Genomic DNA, 25242 nt, shown 5'->3' with positions numbered 1-25242 from the left:
AATATCAACAACTTAACACATATGGTTGAAAAACCATCTTCTTTAGCTTCTTTAAATTGATTATATAATAGGACGAATTTGAAAACTATATTTATCAATCATAATATGAAGAGATTTTAGGCTGAACCGGGTAAAACCAAAGTTTTTCGTCTAATTAACTACAAGAATTACTTTTTATATGTATTAAGATTAGTAAATAATTGTTAACATTAGTAAATTTTGTTATAAAAAAGTGTGAAAATTAAGGTAAAATAAATATTACTCCGAATGAAACAGATAATTAAGAACATTTTCAAATTTAAAAAATAGTATAGTAAAAAACAGAATGGAGACATTCAAGTAGTAAAATATCATTATTTATTATGGAAAAAAATCCACTAGATCAAATAAATTTGCAAAACAAACGTAAAAATTCTAAAACATTGAATAACAAAGCTGGTTAATAATAATTAAATATAAATTAAACAATAGAAATGAGAAAATATATTTTTGGCGTAAAAAATCGTAACATTATTTAAAAACTGCAAAAATGTCTTTATCATCATAAAACATTGTATAATTTCATATGATAGTAAGCTTTGTAATCAGAACATTAGGACTAATATAAAAATGACCAAAGAGGTTTTATCCTTTAGGATAAAATAACTGTTACAGAGTAGATTGGAAAAAATAATTGAAATGTACGACTGTAAAATAACGCGCTGTGTCATCCGTGTGTCGAACAATTGAATCCAACGAACGTTTAATTATTAAATTTTATTTCTGTTATTATTATCTTTCATATGTATACGTTGAATCTGTTCAATTTTTGAACAATAAGCACCCAATGAGAAGGGGATGATATGTATGGTACGTAAATGAGGTGCAGTCTTGTAAGGACTCAGGCCAATCATTCCTGTGTCGTATTGTTAATTGAACCACCAAAATATACAGGAATCAACTACCTAGAAATAAGTGATTTGCGACGACGAGTTAATCACTAGTACAGCTCTCATTGGGCTTAAATCTGAAAGTTGTTTGTTATATTTTAATTGCCTTCCAATATTAGAAATCTGATTCAACCTATGGAGCAGGAGGATCATAGAAAAGTTTACAATTTAAAAAAAAAAAACAATTTTACGGGGTTTATTTCCATCTCTGAGCACTCAAAAAAGTGTAGTTGAATTATCTTGTAAAATTGAATTACACTTAGCATTATTATTATTATTTCAATTCACACTCAGTATTAAGAATGTTTGTAGTTAGATGATTGCTGGTGTATGTTGACGGAAGAAAATCTGAAAAGAACATAATATAAAATTCGGGATACTGGTCAATAGAAAGTTGTTGAACAGAATATAATTGGAAATATCAACGAATTTGTAGATTTACTTCAACATATTTCTGAATTTTCTGAATGCAAACCGAATGACACACGTCTATGGCAGAATGCTGAATCTGATGACCCTGGGATCCTATCTTTCAACTGAAAACAAAATTACCTAATAAGTTTTGAAGATGATCTACACAAGCACAAAGTGAAAATTTACAAAGAATGCGTTGTAATCTGCAAAGCAATAGTGAGAACGTTATTAGCCTGAGTTTAGTGCTGCAGAGACATTGATAAAAAAAGAGAACTTGTGCAAGCAAAAAATCCTCGAATTTAGTCCGGAAAAATTTTAACATTAAAAAAAAATTACACACAATAACTTTGCTAATGATTTAATATAATAGTGTTTCTCTTTTCTATGTCAAATTTAAATATTTTAAACGTTGAGGTTAAAGTTGACTTTTGATTAGAATGTGAAACACATTACGTAATTATATATTTTCAGTTACCTAATGCGGTAAGAAGTATTTTTTATTAATTATCGCATCAGAAGGGAATAAAAATTATTATTAAAATTGACAATATTATTAAATAAACTTATTAAAAAAAATATTAAAATTACTTTAAAATAAATCTAGATCAAATTTAAAAAACAAATACATCAAAGATTTCACTGGAAGGTTTAAATTAAACAAACCTACAATACAGATATTTATACAAAACACAGTTCACAGGCCACTTAAACAACAGTGCGCCAAAATTAGCAACGTCAAATGCGCACTTTGTCCCTCAAGCAGTTTCTTCTGTGTGCATTTAGCTGGGAAAATATGACACTGAAGCAAATGAGCTATACTCAGCGTATCATCCACCAACCGTCGCACGCATCAGAGTCCACAGTGAAACCCCACTTCTGTAAGTTTGTCCTTCATCGTGGGATAATTAATTAGTGATTACAATGCATGTTGCAGGACGATGCATTGTTCTGAATCATGTTTGTCCTCCGGTGTTTAGTAATAAATATAATAAAAAATTTCGAATTTTATTAATATTTCTTTTTAAATAAGTTGTGTAAATTATTACTAACTACCTTCTTAAAGTTTGACGCATATATCTACGGACTTTTCTTATGGTTTCACGGAAAGTTATAAGTATTTGATTGTCCAAACAAATCGTTTTACCTTGGGTTTACAATGAGAGCTGCACTGTATAAAAAATACTGAAAATTAAAAATTCCATGCTTTAATTCGGACTTTATACAAAAGCAAATGTCAATAACAAATCCAAAAACTAGCATCAGTAGTAATAACTGTTACAATAATAATGTTATTATAATTGATTGATTGATTTCTTAACAAGGGAGTGAATCGGGTAAATTGAAGTTCATTGTTTGTGTTTTAGTAACATAATTATCAATTACATTCTATATACGAAGGTAATGAAGTAAATAGTTTACCACATACATAAACTTATTGTACACGCACAGACACACAATCAACGACCACGACAGTTAGTCGTTAGTTCAATCGTCATTACGGTAGACTGACTCATTAAACTGTTCATTCCATCCATTATAAACCAACGGACTGTTTTTAACACCAATAGAAATCTTTAGTCGAAAGACCAACTAATTGCAGTGCCCTTTATATCAAAAGGTTATGCAAATTTCATTACATTTCATCCCTCAAAGTTAATTAATGAAGATTAACATTTCAAATTACCTTCATCAAAAACTATCCACCCAAATTTTAATTATAACAAAAAATTATCTTATTTTACATTAACAATAAGTATTATTAGTACCGTAGGTTGATATGCTTTCTTAACTTAACGGATCGTATAATTATTACAATATTTTCTCTGATTCCAGTGTAATTATTTACTATTTTTTTTTAAATGATAAAAATTCTCATTATTTTATAGCGTCATTTTAAATTTAATAAAATTTTAAACGTTAAAATTTTACATTGCTTTCCTTTTAAATTATGCTTAGCTGAAACGGTATCACAGAATTCTTCTAAATAATTATAAACTTGCCATTCGTAACAGGCTAGTAATCATATTTTACTGAACTTGTTAGAACTGCTGATGAATAGTACCGTATGAATCATTACATAACATCACCTAATATTTTATTATTTTTTTAATGGAAGTTAGAAGTTAGAAATTGTATATAATTAAAATTTGTCTAAATATTCTTTCATGAACATCACTGACAAAACATGAAGAACAGTAACAAATTACTAAATGTTATCTACAATAACAAAATGTCCTCCTCTTCAACGAAATTGTAACTTCTTAGCTTTTCATTCCGGTCAGGTTTGAGATTTTTTTTAAATGCTTTTAATTTCCATTTTATATTTCTAGGCATAAGCTTTGGAACCCAACGGGTTGGTCTAGTGGTTAACGCGTCTTCCCAAATCACTAATTTGGAAGTCGAGAGTTCCAGCGTTCAAGTCCTAGTAACGCCAGTTATTTTTACATGGATTTGAATACTAGATCGTGGATACCGGTGTTCTTTGGTGGTTGGGTTTCAATTAACCACCCATCTCAGGAATGGTCGAACTGAGAATGTACAAGACTACACCTCATTTACACTCATACATATCATCCTCATTCATCCTCTGAAGAATTATCTAAACGGTAGTTACCGGAGGCTAAAAAGGAAAAAGAAAGGCATAAGCTTTGGAGGCATACACTTCTGTGGTGAATTTAATCGGGGTAAAAAACATCTTATTTTTCAAACAATTTTCTAATTTTGAGGATTGTTCATTATACTTTTTTTAGAATTCCCAAAATGTATTTTTTAAATTCTGTAAGTACTTCATGATGACTCTACTGTGTATCCATGTTTCATAATTACTTAAGTAACTAAATGAAATAGAAACTTGAACATTCAATGAAGTGTTTTAGAACAAAATAGAACAAATGCAGTTTTTCGTTTATAAGATTGAACTTTGCTCCATATGAATAGAACTCGCCATTGATTCTCTGTTATTAATATAAATTAATAGATTCATCAACCACCTAAGCCATTTTACGTTCACAAGTAAAAACGCTTACAGATAACAATGGCATATTTTCGATTAATATTTTGAAGCCCATCTGAATAAGTATCTGTGTTATTATCATAAAATAGGTGAGAGAATCTGTAATATTCGACTTTAAAGCTATTATACTGAATGTAATCTTTCATTGATCGTATAGTGGTTAAGGATAGACCAGAAGACCTTCTGAACTGGAAACAGAAATAACATGACTGGAGATGGTAGCCCTAAATAAGAATAAACGTTAAATTATGTAACTTTAAAAACGGTGGCCTAAATGATAAATAAAATTTTTATAAAAAATAATCCATTTTAAAAGTTTTCTACCATATTAATTAAGTTAATTAAACATACAGAAAAAACAAAGAACAGTAATATTTCAATTCTTAAAAAATGAGTAATAATTAATTTAATAAATTATAATAAATGTTATCCGTCTATATTAACTTTCTATATGGTGTCTTGTGAATTTTCTATATGTCGTTTTTGCATGGTTTTATGTATTGTCGATTACGTTGTGACTTTGTGTGGATACATGTGTATTTATTTTATCGTTTTTCATTTTATGTTGATATGATGACGGTCTCCAGTGAGTGGCTTTCTGAAGATGGAGCAGATTTCAGAAACGCGTTAAAAGTAAGTAAACACCATAGGGAAAGTTCACGTAGACGGATATCAATTATTAAATTAATTTTCACTTGTGACTTAGTTGCTGGTTTATTAGGACTTTTTGCCGGTTTATATTTCGAAACGACTATTATGACTGATGCGGGAAATGAGAATTGAGGATAAACAAGGGTATTCGACCACGTTGCCCAATGTCACCAACGTTATTTAATACATATCTGGATGAGCTAATGCCTATTTGGTAAGGTATAATTGACTTCGGTGTACATCTTGAACAAGGAGTTTCTCTTTTAATTTTTTTAGCGTTTGTTGATGATACAGTGATTTTACAAGAAAGTGAAGACAAGCTGCAAGTGTGGCAATTTATCAGCGCCATCTCCTCAGTAAAAAGTTCCACATGGAAATTTCACAGCCGAAATATAAATTTTTTAGCTTTTGCAAAAAATGGCTCTCATGTTCATTCAAAAACAGTCATCGATGGGGCAATTATTGAAAAGGTCGAAAATTTCAAATATCTGAGGTATGACCTGTCATGATCATGAACAAGATATAAATGTAAAATTGACTAAATTTAGTGCGGTTTGTAAATGATACGTCGTAGTCTGAAAAGTCAGACCAGGAAGGATACCCAAATTAAAGTTTATATAACAATGGCCGTTCCTTTACTTACATAGGTTAATGAAGTGTGGAACAGCAGATAATCGGGTATTTCCCGTATACAAGTAGCAGTGATGAGGTTCCTGCGGAGTGTGAAGGGTGGTACGAGAAAGGATTGTATTAGGAATGAGATCATTAGCGAAGAAAATAAAATACAGTCAATGAACGAAACCATCAGACGATATAGAGAAAGAGAGACGAGTTATCTGTTACGAATGCCTCAATATAGGTTGTCGCTGCGTGCGTGTAAGCCGAATGAAAGAAGATGGATGTAAGCAGACCGATACGTCGATGGGCGCCGGAACGGGGTAATCAAGCCTAAACCACGAAGGAAGAAGAAAGAAAGAGAAAAAGAAGAACAATAATATTGTCAATTGGATATCTTAAGATGAATTTTAAAGTTGGTAACAGTTATGTATTAATTTGATCCTCTTAGCATCTGTAGGGAAAAGTTTGTTCAACGGTCTCTGAAATGTTACTTTTACATGTTCATCGAATCAGCTTTTACTGCAATCGTTTCGCTAATTTTAGATTATTCACCAAAATACAGTTCAACGAAGGTTTTTAAAAATAATATTTAATATTTTTACTTACATCGTGCCTGTTTAGAAATTATGCCAAAGAAATTACTTTTCAACCAATTAAATTCATTTAACAGTCTGTTACAATTTTCTGTAACCCCACTAATACATGCATTTTTTTTAATGTATGATTAAAAAGAAGAAAATGAACTGATCTAGTTTACATTATACCTTAGTATTTTCCTATACTACTGTATAAATTTGAACATCAGCTACTGGTAGTACTGGTAAACTTGTTAAACGCATCTGTATTTTAGACAATTCCATGTGTAGTAAGAGATTAGTAGTATATTAGTAATAACTGTTATTTTTTAAAATTAATTATTAATTGTATTATTAACAGGAAACATCAAACCTATTCATTAGCGATACTGAACTGCAGTGGGTATCAAAGTATGGGCCTCAGTGCCCCAACTGTGGGTTTAGGAGCCACGACTTCACAGGGGCGCCACGAAATGCAAAATTTATGAATTTTTCATAATATTATTTTAAATTTGAAATCAATGTCATAGAACACGACGTTTAGCGGATCTGATGCAAATCATTTAGTTATTGTTAATGGAAGCCTTTTAAATGGTTACTAGATGATGCTACATTAGTCTCTCGATTTAGCGGTTTCTCGAATTTTCACAACTTTGTGTTCTTACATAAATAAATTACAGTTTTCGTGCTCAATTAGTTTTCAGTTAAATTGTATCAACTGAATATTATGATAATGTTAAGTGAAGTTTTTGAAGTATTTTTTTTGTGTCCATTTTTAGAAATGGATTGTTTTATAATAAACGGCAATAAGCGTTGTAAGAGTGAAAATGAAGACGACAGATCATCAGAAAGTGGGAAGTGTGTGAAGAGACGTAAAAGTCAAAAATAAAATGAGTTGTTTAGATTTGGTTTTAATTCTGGAGAAGTCAATGGTGAATTAAGGCCACAATATGTTCTGTGTATGAATGTTTTGATACAGAGTACGAGTACTAGCTACCAAGTAAGTTGAAATGCCATTTAGAAACCATTCACCCCAGCGAAGTTAGTAAACCTTGTGATTGCTTCAGCAGAAAGAGTTAAATAAAAATAAGGGTATGTTTTGCAATGCAAGCACTTAATACCAAGCAATACTCTGCTAGCATCTTTCAAAGTAGAATACAGAATCATAAAATGTCCCATTAAAAAGTCCCATTCAATCGCAGAACGCATTTTGCCCGCTGCTGTAGGTGTACTGAACATTATGATCGATGAGTACGCTGAGATGCTACTTGCGAAACTTCCTTTGTCTAATAACACGTAATTACCTCATAGCGTAAATTTTAAATCTTCAATTCAAAATAAAAATAATTTAACAAATCTCAGAAAACAAATTTAATCTAGGGGGACAAGATATTCTCATTACACAAAAATACCTTATAAAAGATATATAATTTAGATCTCAATGATCAATTAATTAAAAAAGGAAGGAATTTGGCTTAAAACTGAACGAGGTTGCAAATAATAAAAATAGTGATGCTCACTTATTTTGCTATGAAAGTTTTATAGATGGCAATGACATTATGAAATACATTATTTTCTGTTAGTTTATTACTGCTAGAACAAAAGTTCAAAACCTGTTCCAAAAAAAAATTCGTTATACTTTTATATCCGAAAATAGTTTGAAGCTTTATTCGAAGCAAGGCCCCTGAAGCACTGTGGATCCACTGCGTTATTCATAGGGAAGCATTTGCGTAAACATATCTGAGTCCTGCATCGAACCGCATCTTAAAATATACAGTGAATATAGAGAACATTTTAAAACCTCGGCCGCTAAAGACAAGATTACTAAAAAAAATTATGTGAAGATATGAGATCCGAACACGTCTTTGTTTTACTACAGCATTTTGAGAAGGCTTTCTCGTGATAATGTATTGTCTCGTACGTTTGAAGTGCGACAAGATACTTTTCTTAAAAAGGAGGAACACAAATATACCGAACATTTTGATTTTTTTTTTTTTTTTGGAAAAGCTAGCATATTTGTGTCTGAAGGAAAACAATATGCGGTGTTTAAAGTAGATTGAGAAAATATCAGCTTTTATATAAAAAAAAACTAAAGGTATGAAAAATGAAAATGAATGAAGACGGAGGCAGGAATGTATCACATTGTTACAACAATTTTTTACCTCCAATGGAGTTGATATCTTTTGGAGATACGACATTTACGTTTGAAGAATACTTGACAGAAATTTTCAAAACGATATATTGATAAATTTTAATGAATTAAGACGCATTTAACGTTACTGCTCCATCTGAATTTAGTGCTACTGAAGAAGAAAATTAAAATCTAATAATGTGTTAAACAAAGATGGTACACCAATATATAATACGATAGGTAAAGTCGATAGATGGTTGGAATATATTGAAGAGTTATATGGAGGAAATGAATTAGAAAATTGTGTTATAGAGGAAGAAGAGGAAGTTGAGGAGGATGAAATGGGAGAAACAATACTGAGATCTGAATTTAAGAGAGCATTAAAATATTTAAAAGGCAGAAAGGCTCCTGGAATAGACGGAATACCTGTAGAATTACTGCGCAGTGCAGGCGAGGAAGCGATTGATAGATTATACAAACTGGTGTGTAATATTTATGAAAAAGGGGAATTTCCGTCAGACTTCAAAAAAAGTGTTATAGTCATGATACCAAAGAAAGCAGGGGCAGATAAATGTGAAGAATACAGAACTATTAGTTTAACTAGTCATGCATCAAAAATCTTAACTAGAATTTTATACAGAAGAATTGAGAGGAGAGTGGAAGAAGTGTTAAGAGAAGACCAATTTGGTTTCAGGAAAAGTATAGGGACAAGGGAAGCAATTTTATGCCTCAGATTAATAGTAGAAGGAAGATTAAAGAAAAACAAACCAACATACTTGGCGTTTATAGACGTAGAAAAGGCATTCGATAACGTAGACTGGAATAAAATGTTCAGCATTTTAAAAAAATTAGGGTTCAAATACAGAGATAGAAGAACAACTGCTAACATGTACAGGAACCAAACAGCAACAGTAACAATTAAAGAACATAAGAAAGAAGCCGTAATAAGAAAGGGAGTCCGACAAGGATGTTCCCTATCTCCATTACTTTTTAATCTTTAGATGGAACTAGCAGTTAATGATGTTAAAAAACAATTTAGATTCGGAGTAACAGTACAAGGTGAAAAGATAAAGATGCTACGATTTGCTGATGATATAGTAATTCTAGCCGAGAGTAAAAAGGATTTAGAGGAAACAATGAACGGCCTAGATGAAGTCCTACGCAAGAACTATCGCATGAAAATAAACAAGAAGAAAACAGAAGTAATGAAATGTAGTAGAAATAACAATGATGGACTATTTTCACTGACTGCGAAAATAGGAGGAGTACAGGTTATGGAGGTAGAAGAATTTTGTTATTTGGGAAGTAGAATTACTAAAGATGGAAGAAGCAGGAGCGATATAAAATGCCGAATAGCACAAGCTAAACGAGCCTTCAGTAAGAAATATAATTTGTTTACATCAAAAATTAATTTAAATGTCAGGAAAAGAATTTGGAAGTGTATGTTTGGAGTGTCGCTTTATATAGAAGTGAAACTTGGACAATCGGAGTATCTGAGAAGAAAAGATTAGAAGCTTTCGAAATGTGGTGCTATAGGAGAATGTTAAAAATCAGATGGATGAATAAAGTGACAAATGAAGAGGTATTGCGGCAAATAGATGAAGAAAGAAGCATTTGGAAAAATAAAGTTAAAAGAAGAGAGAGACTTATAGGCCACATACTACGGCATCCTGGAATAGTCGCTTTAATATTGGAAGGACAGGTAGAAGGGAAAAATTGTGTAGGCAGGCCACGTTTGGAATATGTAAAACAAATTGTTAGGGATGTAGGATGTGGAAGGTATACTGAAATGAAACGACTAGCACTAGATAGGGAATCTTGGAGAGCTGCATCAAACCAGTCAAATGACTGAAGACAAAAAAAAAAGAAGAAGAAGAAAATCTAATTGATATATCTTGTAATAACACATTGAAACAAAATTTAGCATATTAGAATTAACTGAATTTTGAGTATCAGTAAAAAATTAAAATCGACTCCTATGTTCTAAACCTCGGAGAATTTTACTTCTATTTGCGACATCTTATTTGTGCGAAGCCGGGCATTTTGGCAAATGCTGGTTGAAATTTATGTATCGCGCGAAAATCAATAAGGAGTAGGAAATACCCTCATTTTCAGTGTAATTTCACGATTTAAGAAAATGTATGGTAATCAACAGGCTCATCTATTCTCAATACTTGACATAATTACTTGAATTTGTTCATTAAAATTTTTTTTGTGAACTAAAATACGTTTTATTTATTCTTATTTAACCCTTAGAAAACATTATTGACTATTTCGCAAAATGTATTTGTTAAAATTTGACACAGGGCGGCTTGGGAAATCTGGGTTGAACAAGGCGCCGAGAATCAAAACATTTTGGAAACCACAAGACTAATACCTACACAAATTTTAAATTGAGATCCAATGATTACTTGTTCATATAGTTGAAGAGGAATGCAACTAAGACATTTGTACGGATTATAAGAACATTAAATCAACGGTTCTGCTTTACATAGCACAGAAATTAATACTATTTTTACTTACGCGAATATCTGAACTTTTAAACTAAATAAAAAAAACAAAAAACAATTAATACTACTTAATACATTATTTAAAAATTATTTAAATAGTAAATTTACGTTATCTTAGTCAGAATTGTACTTTATTTTATCTAAAATGTCAAAATGTGCGTTACACAGCTTTTCCTAACCAGCATACGTTGATATTTTGGAGCTCATTATACTTCGAAATGTTTGACAGTTTCCCTACTCCTTCGCCATAAAACGATTGGCATTTCAACAACGATTGTCTTCATTGCTTTCCAATAACTTACTGAAATTTTCCTCACGTTCCAAAGTAATGCTACCCTTAGAATAATAAAAACTACGTAGGATAGATAGATTGATTGTGATTCCGACATAAAATTAAATTAATTAAATCTTTAGATGTCGTGCATAAGATCTTTTTTTGTAATTAAAATCTCCAAATTATATTACAACGAATTTAAAAAAAAAGATTTATAAGTAAAAAACAAAACGGATAAATGATAAAACGACTGCTTATGCACCAGCTTCTTTTTCAGGAAAAATTTATAATATCAAAAAAATATATACCGAAATGACATATCTGAATAGCTATAACAATTTAGATAATAATCATTATATAGTAAATTATGTATTATTATTATTTTATTATTATTAATGATTAATATACAATATATCATCTATTCACATAAAAAAACCTGTATTTTATCTTTCTGCTATCTACATACTTTTAGTTTATTAATTTTTTGTCATCTAAGAAAATCTATTTTATTAATACATTTGTGTTATATTATTAATGTGTAATACACAATTTTGAAATTATAACTCACTGTTAGTAGTAACAAAAACCTTGCTTTGACGAAAGGGCTCCTTGTAATATCACATGTGTGCTTATTATTATGCTTAATTCGGTAAGCAGAAAGATCAGTGTGTGAGGATGCTTGTGAGGGAGTTTTCTACGCTGTGTAATATACAGGGATGTCAAATATAATTTCTACATTAATAAGAAATTTTGAGTTACTTCGTAACTCCTCTTCTGATTACATAACAATGACACTAGTGCCAACGTGGTGACTAGAGGTACTAATGTTTTATATACCAAGAAATTAGATGTCTAATTACATTTACCAAAAGCTCCATATATCGGCAAAAAGTTATATTGATGGAATCCATTCAAGGGGCTGCAATATTTATCTATTTTGGGTTTTAAGCACTCGCTTGCTTCCTGTACTTAGGTTCCTTTGATGTTGAGTGTTTGTATCTCCTCCACTTCTTTACAAATTGCCAGGTTGTTATCTACAACCATGATAGGATTACTTCCTCGGTGCTAGTTGGGAGCTCAATTAACCTTAAATTTTTTTATGAGGTTTTTTTAAATTTCTTCATCGCGTGTGTAATAAAATACTATGTTTCCAAAAAGCGGTATTTCAATAAATATTAATTCAATAATATTATAAATATTATTATTTTAATAAATATTAATTAATTATAGAAGGAATCATTTTTAATCAACTTTTATCGTGCCAAATTAAAAAATAAAAAATTAAAAAATAAAAAGTTTTATTAAATTATAATGCCAATCTCCTTGTCGGAGTAGAAGGGTCTCGCCTTCCATCCGGAAGTTGTGGGTTCAAGTTCCGGTCAGGCATAGCACTTTCCCACACGCAACAAAAAAATCGGCATCTGTTATGGAATACCAGGCAAAATAATAAACGTCATTCATCCTCTGACGTAATACCTTACGGTGGTTCCGGAGGCTAAATAGAAATAAAAGGAGGTGAAATAAACGGAATGTAGAGGAGTAAATTTCGGTTGGTCTTTTTCTCCTTAAGTCAGTTATTGACATTCAACACATTTAAAAAAGTTAATTATATCAAAATTATTCTTACCATAGAAGAATTTAAAGTATAGTGAAGATTACAAACAACAAGCAAACATATCATAAGTAGTAGTATTAAAATTCTTTTAATACTATTTTTTTTTTTTTAAATGGTTAATAACAATGTAATAAGGTCAATTTATAAAAGAAACAGACTTAAAAAGAATTTTCAGATTTTGTGTATTAACTTAAATTTAATATTTAACAGAATTCAAAAAAGAGGTAGTTCTCAATTCGACTGTATTTTTTTGTTTAATAATTATAAACACTTTTTTTAACCGGGTACTCGCAAACCTTGTCAAATTATCTACTCGCAATAATGAAACATCTCTTTTTTAGCAAAGGTAAAGTGGTAGCAATAGTGAAACCAATTAATGGGATAGATTACGCAATCTTATCATTTCTGTCACAGCTTTCTCATTATGTGAACTATTTAAGAGGTTATTTGGGTCCAAATCAGACAAGGCGATGCCCTCTAATGTTTTAACTCGACTAAGAGCGACATAAATTTTCCCCTTGGCAAAATTTTTCTTGGCGAGTTCTACCACTGCCCTGTCAACGACTGTAATCTGTAGTTTGTGAAGAGTTACAGCCCAGCTTAATATTAGAGGTAGCACTCGGGGCTCAACATCTCCCTACCTCTTTGTCACTTGGAATGTTATACAACTGGTGAAATGGCTACGCAACCATTAACATCATTCATTATAAGACTAATTTCGTCATCAAATTTTATGAATACAGCCTCCGGTAACTCTCCTTCCTCGTATATCAAGCCGAAGCGGTGAGAACATTGCTATATATTTCATTTGAAAAATGTTTGTGTATTACACTGACGTGAACAGCATAACTCCATATATTCGTTCCGTAAGAATCGACTGTTATACGTTCTCTTTTGCGAAAGTCTACATTTTCGTTGTTTTGAGAAGTCTCTGCGAAATTACTCATGACCTTTCTTTCTTAATTAAACGATCATTACATTCTTGGCAATTTTTCTTTAAACGTTGCTGTCTCATTTGAGCAGCGCTTTTAGCTGGCCTACCCAAATTTAAATTACATATACTACTCGTGTGCATATATATATATATATATATATATATATATATATTAAATAAAATGTATATAATATATTATGGTTATAATATAATATATTAAATATTATATATATATATATATAAATATAGGTACATGATACCACTAAAAATTATGAAATAATTAAAAAAACAGCAGACATAAAAAAATAATAGTGCATAAAAGCTACAAATAATTATATTTTATTGATTTTTTTTTTATTAATACATTATGGTTTATTATTGTTTTTTTACGGTTTTTATTTTAATTTTTTAAATTATTTTTTTTACATTGTCAGAAAAATAACTGTTTGGAAATCACATATCTATTCTCTCTTCTAAAGCTAACTCTATTATTTCATTAAATAAATATGAATTATTTATGTTACAAATGTGTTACGTAATGTGAGTGATGTACGAAAGTTCAGCTGACCTAGCCCATCTGACTTAACTGCATTTATACAATAACTGACTGCAGGCAGAGCTGAGTATTTCATAATGTACAAAATACTTAACTAACTTAATATAAGAAGATTATATTACAATAAAATTATTCCGTCATCCATTATTATTATATATATTATTAATTTAGACGTTATTAAGTTGAAAGTTTTGTATTCATAGCGTTTTATAAACACGATAAAAGTATTTAATATAATAAATACAATTCTGTAATAACAAGTGCAGCCTATTTTATGATAGTAACTTATTTATTCATCACTACTATTATTAAATTACTACTCACTCCGTACTATTCTTATTATTCTACGTGATCTAAATAAACATGGGTGCGCTTTAACTATTTGCGATGATGAGTCATGTCTCAACAAGTTAAAACATATTTACTAGTAGTTTACGTAAAGTAAAAGTAGACAACGATGTACGTAATAAGATTAAAACAGTTCTGATGAATCTTAAAAGTGTGCATCTTAAGAGTTGATCTTCTTAAAACTAATTTCAAGTTATCTTTTTTATTTATTTTTTTAAAGGTGGGTGCTAATTATAGTAAACAAATTACCTTGTGAGTGTGAGTTTTATACTACCTTATTATTTATATTTTTTTATAATTATATATTTAATTTTTTATTAAAATTTATTACCAATAATAATAAAAGTAAACTGGGTAAAACAATACTAGAGTAAAAAAGAAATAAACAGAAAAATAAGAGTTGCATAAAGTTGAGAAAGGACATGCGTTTAACTATATCTATAATAGTAAAAAATCTGATGTGAACACCACATGACTTCTTTTTACGCCTATTAAATTACATATACACATTTTTTTTTTTAAATGAAAAGTACGTAAAATTTAATTTCATTAATAACTTCCGTTACTTTTTAATTTTTTTTAATTGTAATTATTGAATTATTATTTATCCTAAAACTTTTTTTATAATCAGAGGTTAATAATTATTAAAAAAATCAATAAATTTAAGTTAAAAAGAAGAAAGGAGATGAAGTCGAATTCGAACAGATATGCCTACCCCTTTTAAGATCCAAATATTTTATTAATTAAAACTCTATTTGGCTATAACTTTTTTTCTTTTTCCTGTTTAGCCTCCGGTAACTACCGTTTAGATAATTCTTCAGAGGATGAATGAGGATGATATGTATGAGTGTAAATGAAGTGTAGTCTTGTACATTCTCAGTTCGACCATTTCTGATATGTGTGGTTAATTGAAACCCAACCACCAAAGAACACCGGTATCCACGATCTAGTATTCAAATCCGTGTAAAAATAACTGGCTTTACTAGGACTTGAACACTAAAACTCTCGACTTCCAAATCAGCTGATTTGGGAAGACGCGTTCACCACTAGACCAACCCGGTGGGTTTGGCTATAACTTTGGAACTAATGAAAAAAAGTACCAACTATGACATATCGTTGAAAATCTCTCAATAAGGGGGCTTATTACTGCAGTAAAGAAAAAGTCCAAAATCAAAATTTCTTGGATTTTGGGAGTTTTTGGACACGTTTAGTCCAGTCTATTGCAATCAAAAGGGAAGGTGCACAACTAAATATTACAACAGTCCTAAATCCAAAATTTCAATATTCTACGGCTAATGTATTTGAGTTATGCCAGATGCATACGTACATACAGACGTTACGCCAAAAATAGTCAAAATAAATTCAGGGTTGATCAAAATAGATATTTCCGTTGAGATCTGGAAACTGAAATTTTTCGAAATCATATTATTTGCTTTACTTCGTACAAGGAAGTAGGAAAACAACACTGGGGATTGAATATTAATGAAAACCTCTGGAGAATCCAAAAAAATAAAATAAAAAACACCACAATGAAAAATTGTCAACTTCGAAGAAAGGGAGAAATGTGAAGAATTTTAATCCCATTGTTGTTTTTAAATTAATGCTGTATTTTAATTTAAATAAAAAAAGAAAAGTATATTTATATAAAGAAATAATTGATTATACCCAAAGGAAAATTATATAAGCCAGAAATTATCTATTGAAAACAATTGCCTAAGCTCAAGAAAACAACATTGCACAATTTTTTTTTTTGGTGCTTATTTCTCTACCCCCTGGGCTGGATTTATCATGAAGCTGAGCACAGCCCAGGGGATTATCTACTCTAACGGATCGTTTCAGTCCCTACATTGGTAGGTAATTATTTTACTTGATGAATGGTTGTGGTAGACTTAATTTATAATAATGTTGAAAAAAGTTCAGATAGTGACGCTATACTAATGAATTACAACTCAATAACAGTCTGAGTCTCTTTCAAATCGGATCAGAAGCCAGATTTTTACACAAAACACGATTGGGATTTACAACTATCTGTAATACAAAATTCTTTCTCCGAATTATTATATTGTGACGGGAAGTACTCTGTAATATAGTTGGCAGGATGACACATCAATTTTAAATTCTTCAGTAAATCTCAAAATTTACTTCTTGGGATTTACTTTAATCTACTCAATCAACAACGCTCAGTTGACTGAGCAGACGTGATAGAGGTATGAATCACGTATACAAGAAAGCCAGGCTTATGTGATAAAACAAACAAAATAAAATCCAAGAAAAAAATACAAATGGAAGATAATTTAATAAAGACTATGAGCTATTGAGATTACTATTGTGTACATGCAACCTAATCCAATTGAATTGACATTGTCACAACTGAAGATTACGTTTATACGCTTAATACATTAGGAAACATTTCATTAACTTGTTTTTAGAAGCTGATTAACGAATGATAAGTCAGGTGACAAAGGGGCACTGCCAAGGATTTATCAGTTTTTTGTTATCTTTAGGGGGGAGGACTGTTTTTAAAACAAAGGAATAATAAACAAGCAATGTGATGCTTTGTGACTGAACTGGGAGGTGTAGGCGATCTTCATAATAGTTTCACCTTCAATTCTGGTTACTAAGATAATTTCGAAGTGGAATCTAACCGGGATTTAGCTGTGCCATTAAAAGAGTGAAGACATTTGAAATAATTTCATATCACAACAAATATATAAAAAGTAATCTATTCCATAAAAAAAAGCACGGTGTGTTGGTTTGTTGTATGTGCTCACATTTTTATTTTGAATGAAGCGCTATCATGTAGCGGAAAAAAATGAACTAAAAACTGTACAGTAAATGGTATTGTGTACTACAAACAAACAATACGTTGTTTACATTTATATTTATTATGCTTATTATTTTTTTACGTATTATTAAAAAAACTATTGTAGACATTCGTTTTTTGAAATTTTATAAAAATAAATAAATAAATACAGAAGCACCATGCTTATTGATATGAACGATGTATAATATGTAAACGTATCAATCCTTTTACTTCATTATATATCTTTCACCATAGCAACAGAAATATAATTAAGTAAAATTACTAAGCTTTTTACATGAGAATATGAACGTGTCGAGGGTCAAGAATACAAACAGTCGGATGAGCGAAACGAGCCCTGACCGGCCAATATTAACAAGAATGAATGCATAAGATAAGCACAATTAGAGCAACACGAAAATCATAGTAGTGAACTTGCCGTTGATAATTATACCGTCTGCGAAAGTTAAGGTAGGCCAAGATATAAGACTATTCTTTTTCTTAGCAACATTACGATAATTGATTCTTTAAAATATTATGTAACATACAACTTTCAACTAGAAGATTGAAGAATCTATATGATTCAATTGTTCAGCTAAATAATAATTGCTTCAAACAGATGTTTTACTGTCCGTCGTATTTTATCTAGGTAAGGTGTTTGTTTAGCATTAAACAAGACAACATGTTTTTATATGTAAGGTTCATTTTTCCACATAGCTGAGAAGAATCTATTTCCACGTCAGACACTCGTCTATTTCTAAATTAAAAAAAAAAATAATTAAGTAGATGTTCATAATTTTAAAGTATTACGTCCCTCAAAATCAAATTTTTTATTATTGAATGATAAGTTAGCGCAAAATTTCAATCTCTAATTATTAAATTGTACAAAATAAAATTATTTTATTTTATTTTGGAAATTTTTTATTTATTGATATGAAAAATGACCTCCTCTATGAATCATGAGACCTTGCCGTTGGTGAGGGGGCTTGAGTGCTCAAGGATACAGAGTAGCTGGACCGAAGGTGCAACCATATCGGAGAGGTATCTGTTGAGAGCCAGACTAAGGAATGATTCCTGAAAGAGGGCAGCAGCTCTTTCAGTAGTTGTTAGGGGCGTGAGTCACAATGACTTAAACGGCCATATCAACATCACTCAGTCCTCTGAATACTGCGCAGCTGAAAGCAATGGAAAACTACAGCTGCTTTTTTTCCAAGAAAATGAGGCTCTCTGCATTTTCACATAGCAATAATGGAGGCGCCTTCCTTGGTAAAATATTCCGGAGGTAAAATAGTCCCCCGTTCGGATCTCCGGGTGGGGACTACTAGGGAGGGGTCACCAGAAAATTAAAAAATAACATTCTACGAGTCGGAGCGTGGAACGTTAGAAACTTAAAAAAGGTTGGTAGCCTAGAAAGTTTAAAAAGGGAAATGGGTAGGACAAATGTGGATATAGTAGGAATTAGTGAGGTTCGATGGGAAGATGAAGGCGACTTTTGGTCAGGTGATTTTAGAGTAATTAACTCAGCGTCAAATAATGGGCAGGCAGGAGTAGGTTTCGTGATGAACAAGAAGATAGGATGGAGAGTGGAATATTTCAAGACGCATAGCGATAGAATCATTGTAATAAGGATAAAATCAAAACCTAAACCGACAACGATTGTTAACGTCTATATGCCTACAAGCGCCCATGATGATGATGAGGTAGAGTGTGTATACGAAGAGATTGATGAAGCAATTAAACACGTAAAAGGAGATGAAAATTTAATAATAGTTGCAGATTGGAATGCAAGCATTGGAAAAGGCAAGGAAGGAAATATAGTGGGTGAATACGGGCTGGGCTAAAGGAATGAAAGAGGGGACCGACTTATAGAGTTTTGCACGAAGTATAATTTAGTAATTGTCAACACCCAATTTAAAAATCATAATAGAAGAATATACACTTGGAAAAAGCCAGGCGATACTGCAAGGTATCAGATAGATTATATCATGGTTAAGCAAAGATTTAGAAATCAACTCGTTGACTGCAAAACTTACCTTGGAGCAGACATTGATAGCGACCATAATTTGGTGATAATGAAATGTAGATTGGGGTTTAAAAACCTGAAGAAAAAGTGTCAGAGGAATCGGTGGAATTTAGAGAAGCTTGAGGAAGAGGAGGTAAAGAAGATTTTTGAGGAGGACATCGCAAGAGGTCTGAGTAAAAAAGATAAGGTAGAAAATGTAGAAGAAGAATGGGAGAACGTTAAAAAGGAAATTCTTAAATCAGCAGAAGCAAACTTAGGCGGAATAAAGAGAACTGGTAGAAAACCTTGGGTTTCAGACGATATATTGCAGCTGATGGATGAATATAGAAAATATAAGAATGCTAGTGATGAAGAAAGTAAAAGCAACTATCGGCAATTAAGAAATGCTATAAACAGGAAGTGCAAACTGGCGAAAGAAGAGTGGATTAAAGAAAAGTGTTCAGAAGTGGAAAGAGAAATGAACATTGGTAAAATAGACGGAGCATACAGGAAAGTTAAGGAAAATTTTGGGGTACATAATTTAAAATCTAATAATGTGTTAAACAAAGATGGTACACCAATATATAATACGAAAGGTAAAGTCGATAGATGGGTGGAATATATTGAAGAGTTATACGGAGGAAATGAATTAGAAAATTGTGTTATAGAGGAAGAAGAGGAAGTTGAGGAGGATGAAATGGGAGAAACAATACTGAGATCTGAATTTAAGAGAGCATTAAAATATTTAAAAGGCAGAAAGGCTCCTGGAATAGACGGAATACCTGTAGAATTACTGCGCAGTGCAGGCGAGGAAGCGATTGATAGATTATACAAACTGGTGTGTAATATTTATGAAAAAGGGGAATTTCCGTCAGACTTCAAAAAAAGTGTTATAGTCATGATACCAAAGGAAGCAGGGGCAGATAAATGTGAAGAATACAGAACAATTAGTTTAACTAGTCGTGCATCAAAAATCTTAACTAGAATTTTATACAGAAGAATTGAGAGGAGAGTGGAAGAAGTGTTAGGAGAAGAAGAGTTTGGTTTCAGGAAAAGAATAGGAACAGAGGAAGCAATTTTATGCCTCAGATTAATAGTAGAAGGAAGATTAAAGAAAAACAAACCAACATACTTGGCGTTTATAGACCTAGAAAAGGCATTCGATAACGTAGACTGGAATAAAATGTTCAGCATTTTAAAAAAATTAGGGTTCAAATACAGAGATAGAAGAACAATTGCTAACATGTACAGGAACCAAACAGCAACAGTAACAATTGAAGAACATAAGAAAGAAGCCGTAATAAGAAAGGGAGTTCGACAAGGATGTTCCCTATCTCCGTTACTTTTTAATCTTTACATGGAACTAGCAGTTAATGATGTTAAAGAACAATTTAGATTCGGAGTAACAGTACAAGGTGAAAAGATAAAGATGCTACGATTTGCTGATGATATAGTAATTCTAGCCGAGAGTAAAAAGGATTTAGAGGAAACAATGAACGGCATAGATGAAGTCCTACGCAAGAACTATCGCATGAAAATAAACAAGAAGAAAACAAAAGTAATGAAAGGTAGTAGAAATAACAAAGATGGACCGCTGAATGTGAAAATAGGAGGAAAAAAGATTATGGAGGTAGAAGAATTTTGTTATTTGGGAAGTAAAATTACTAAAGATGGAAGAAGCATGAGCGATATAAAATGCCGAATAGCACAAGCTAAACGAGCCTTCAGTAAGAAATATAATTTGTTTACATCAAAAATTAATTTAAATGTCAGGAAAAGAATTTGGAAGTGTATGTTTGGAGTGTCGCTTTAAAAAATTAAAAATTTAAAAATTAAAAAAAAAATGGTTACGTCTGTTTATTATTTTTTTTCAATAAACTAACTTTCAGTGCTACTAATTTAAGTAAAGTAATAGAATTATTTATATTTGAATGGAAAAATGAGTTGTAGTACAAGTATTAATAAAATTACGTAAAGTGGAAGTGTATGGTTAATCTTGTCTTAACATTATAACATAGAATTGAATATAGGATATAGGACTAAAAATAAAAGCAATAAAATTCTATTACATATTACGGAGTATCACTAACATAGCCTGGTTTAACACCCGATGATACACTAATATCAATAATTAAATAATATGTACGTATATATACCAGTAATATTGAAGACAATGCAACAAGGTGCTTTTTGATTTACTATGTAAAAACAAATACCTAAACAAATTTTTGGACATAATTAAATTTATATAATAATTAATAAAAAACAATTAAAATTTATATAGAAAAGTAATTAATAGTTGTTATGTTGAAATCTGATACTTACCAGCCAAAATTATAATCTAACAGATTTAAAGAAATAGGACATTTTATAGGGCCCACTATTCAGCTAAAACTAAAATTTTACTTAAACGTAACGAAATTTTCATCAAAATAAAAGGAACTATAATACAGACGTAAAAAATTTAAATCAATGGTAAATGTATTTACATCGGTTTTAATCTGTACAAAAGTCCCTACTACTGTGACAAATTCAGTTTTCTGTAGTATTTTTAAATATTTTCAGAACCCAACATAGATTACAATGGCATACTTTTAAATTTACATATTTTAAGCTACATATCGGTTTAATTGCCGTCTGGCGAAAGAAAATTCTAAATTTATTAAAAACTAAAAAGTAATATGAATTATAAATGATGTAAATAAAAACAATTATTACAAGCTGTTTATTATTATTGTGTTTGCTCGTTCAGAAATCGCAATGTGGTTTTATGGATTTAATTCACATTTAATTTTGTGTGGTAAAATGATAAAACGAAATCTATATATATAAAAATGTTAGGTTCGTTTGTGTACGGCTTCAAAAACTCAAAATGTTCTGCACCGATTGAGCTCAAATTTTAGCACGATATATAATCCGCATCAAAGATTGTTTTCATCTATTTTTAATTTGTACAGTTTATTAATAAATAAGAGGCTAATAAATCAGATGGAAATGTAAACAAAGGAAAACCAATCAGATCAATGCAAGATGGCCGCTGTCAAACACAACGACCAATCACAAAGAGCCCGTATGGCCGTTGCCAATGTAAACAAAGTCACAACTGATTAAGTAACAAATTTCTTTGAATTATATTTAACAGCTAAAACATCTGTATTTTATTTAAAAAAAAAAAAAACACCAAAACAAAAAGAAAAGCCACCAAGAAGGTTGACTTACAGTAAATAAATTAAAACACCCAACTTTCTTATAGCCCAGATAGACTTAAGACTAAGCAAACAAAAAAAGTCGAAATAACCAAATACACAGAAAATAATATCCCTACATAATGACCAAAAAATCCTTTGTTAGGTTATTTTTTTTCATATATATATGACCAAACAATCGTTATACTTGGTCCGTTCCATACGGACTATAATTACTTTTAATAAACGAAACCCTTTGCAATGATTGAACATTAACTTTAACCTCTTCAAAAATTATTCCTTTTGAACTAAGCCACATTTTGATATCACTATTTTTCTATAACATGGCTGGAATTCTTTTCGTTTAATGATAAGAAACGTTGTCGAAGACAATAACCGAATTTTCTTCCAAAGGACGCTAAACTCTCTTCCATAATACACCGCTAAAGTATTTCTAAATAATTCAAATTCGTGTAATTTTTTTACGAATCGCGTTTTTAAAAACGCGTTTTTCGAAATCTCACCTTTTCTCAATTGACCTGCGGGGTTTTGTTTTCTTTGGAGACCGTAATTCATTAGTCGATTCATACTCGAGAATCACGTTGTACACTGAAGCAGCACAACTTCTACTTACGTTAGCAGTTTATTTACATCTGAAATCAACGCCGTTTGATTATTCTGTAATTTGTAAGCATTACTCTGATTTTGTAAGCATTTAAAATGATGTGTTTTTTCGCACGACTTAAGGGTTTTTTTTCGCAGCCCATAAATTTTTATATATAAAAATGTTAAGTTCGTTTGTGTACGCTTCAAGAACTCAAAATGTTCTGCACCGATTGAGCTCAAATTTTAGCACGATATATAACCCGCATCAAAGATTGTTTTTATTTATTTTTCGCATCAGTCACATACCCGCGACCGCGAGAAAACAGTTTTTTTAACGGTCAGCTGGGTACCAGTGACCACGCCATCTGCCGGAAGCGAGGGGAACACGTGCCATACTAGCTAACGACAACCGCAGTCACATGTGAAACAATACCTGTTCCCAATTACATTGTTTATTAACAAAAGAAAAAACGTATACACTTGCATCTGATTCAGATTATTATACAATCTGAATTAAATATTCACTTTAATCGAGGTACTTTTGTGTGATCGTGTCGTGATTGAACTGCGCCTTTCACCAATTTATTAGAAAATGACCAACAGTGGGATATATGTATTAATGACGCGTGCAACACTGCACATCCTAACCAAATTCGCGTATTATTCGCAATTATATTGACCGCTTGCTTCCCTTCATCTCCCACAGAGTTATGGAAAAGATATCGATCGCATATGGCTGAGGATATTTTGCATAGAGTACGCCTAGAAAATACCAATATGACCATGGAATTTACAGAAGGCATTTACAACGAAGCGTTGATAAATATTGAAGACAAGTGCTTAGCTATTGCAAATAAAGTTCTTAGTCAATGGGGAATGCCAGCACCCACCCGAGCTGCGATTGCTTCATTTGATGTGGATTTACGCCGTGAACAGATTTACAACATTGGTGATCTTCAGTCAAATGTCCAATCAAACATTCCCAAATTAACGCGTGAACAGAAACGCATTTATGATCGCATAATGCAAATGATAAATGATGGAGTTGGGGGGACCTTCTTCTTGGATGCGCCAGGAGGAACTGGGAAAACATTCCTCATTAGACTGATTCTAGCAACGGTTCGATCAAAAAATGACAATTATCCTGTTGTGGAATATTAATCAGCCAAAACTCTACAACGGCACGCGACTTGCAGTTAAGAAATTGATGAATAACGTAGTGGAAGCAACGATTTTAACGGGGCCTTTCAAAGGGTGAAGATTTCCTCATTCCTCGAATACCCATAATCCCGACCGATACACCATTTTAATTTAAAAGATTGCAATTCCCAATTCGATTGGCATTTGCAATCACAATCAATAAAGCTCAAGGTCAATCTTTAGAATTGTGTGGTTTAGATTTAGATGCGGATTGCTTCTCACATGGGCAACTGTATGTTACGTGTTCCCGAGTCGGCAAACCAGATAGCCTTTATATCAACGCAGACAGTGGAAAAACAAAAAAATATTGTATATTCACAAGTATTGCAAAATTAAACTTCTATGAAACGTATGCTTTGTTTTGTTTCTCATTTCTCATCCACGCAACCACAATATCCCACAGCGAAGCGGGCGGGTAGAGCTAGTATATGTATTTATATATATATATATATGTTTTAATAAAAACTTTTGTCAGATAAATCTATTCTAGATCAGAGCTGATTAACCATTTCTAGATAACGTTACACAAATTTCTAAGATAGAAGTTCGTCAGAAGAAAGACTATAGCGACTTAAAAGACACTCGGCATAGCAATTCTCGGAGAATTATTTCAAAATTATTAATTATAATTGTTTATAAACAGGTATGGTACGTTTTTATTCACATTTTAACACAACGTTTACAGCTTAAACAGTTACAGATAACACATTAAAAGCAATTTGTAATGAGTAGTATATCATTAATATTAAATGACAGATTTTAAAGCAATGTACACTTAAATCTAATTTTAGTTTGTAACAATGATCTTGTTTCTGATAGCATTTCAGTTTCTTTAATACTTCTATATAAAAAAGAGTTTTCCCATCAACAATAATAATAAC

At 31.3% G+C, this 25242-nt stretch overlaps 1 protein-coding gene across 1 annotated transcript in view; it reads right to left on the bottom strand.

Annotated features, from left to right (window-relative positions):
- Window positions 1–25242, bottom strand: part of LOC142320256 (neuroligin-1-like) — a 770210-nt gene that overhangs the window by 231760 nt on the left and 513208 nt on the right. The window lies entirely within an intron of this gene.

This window comes from Lycorma delicatula, chromosome 2, assembly GCF_047948215.1.
Source record: "Lycorma delicatula isolate Av1 chromosome 2, ASM4794821v1, whole genome shotgun sequence".
Taxonomy (NCBI): Eukaryota; Metazoa; Arthropoda; class Insecta; order Hemiptera; family Fulgoridae; genus Lycorma; species Lycorma delicatula.
Note: the sequence above shows the minus strand (reverse complement) of the source record. Positions and strands in the feature narration are given on the sequence as shown.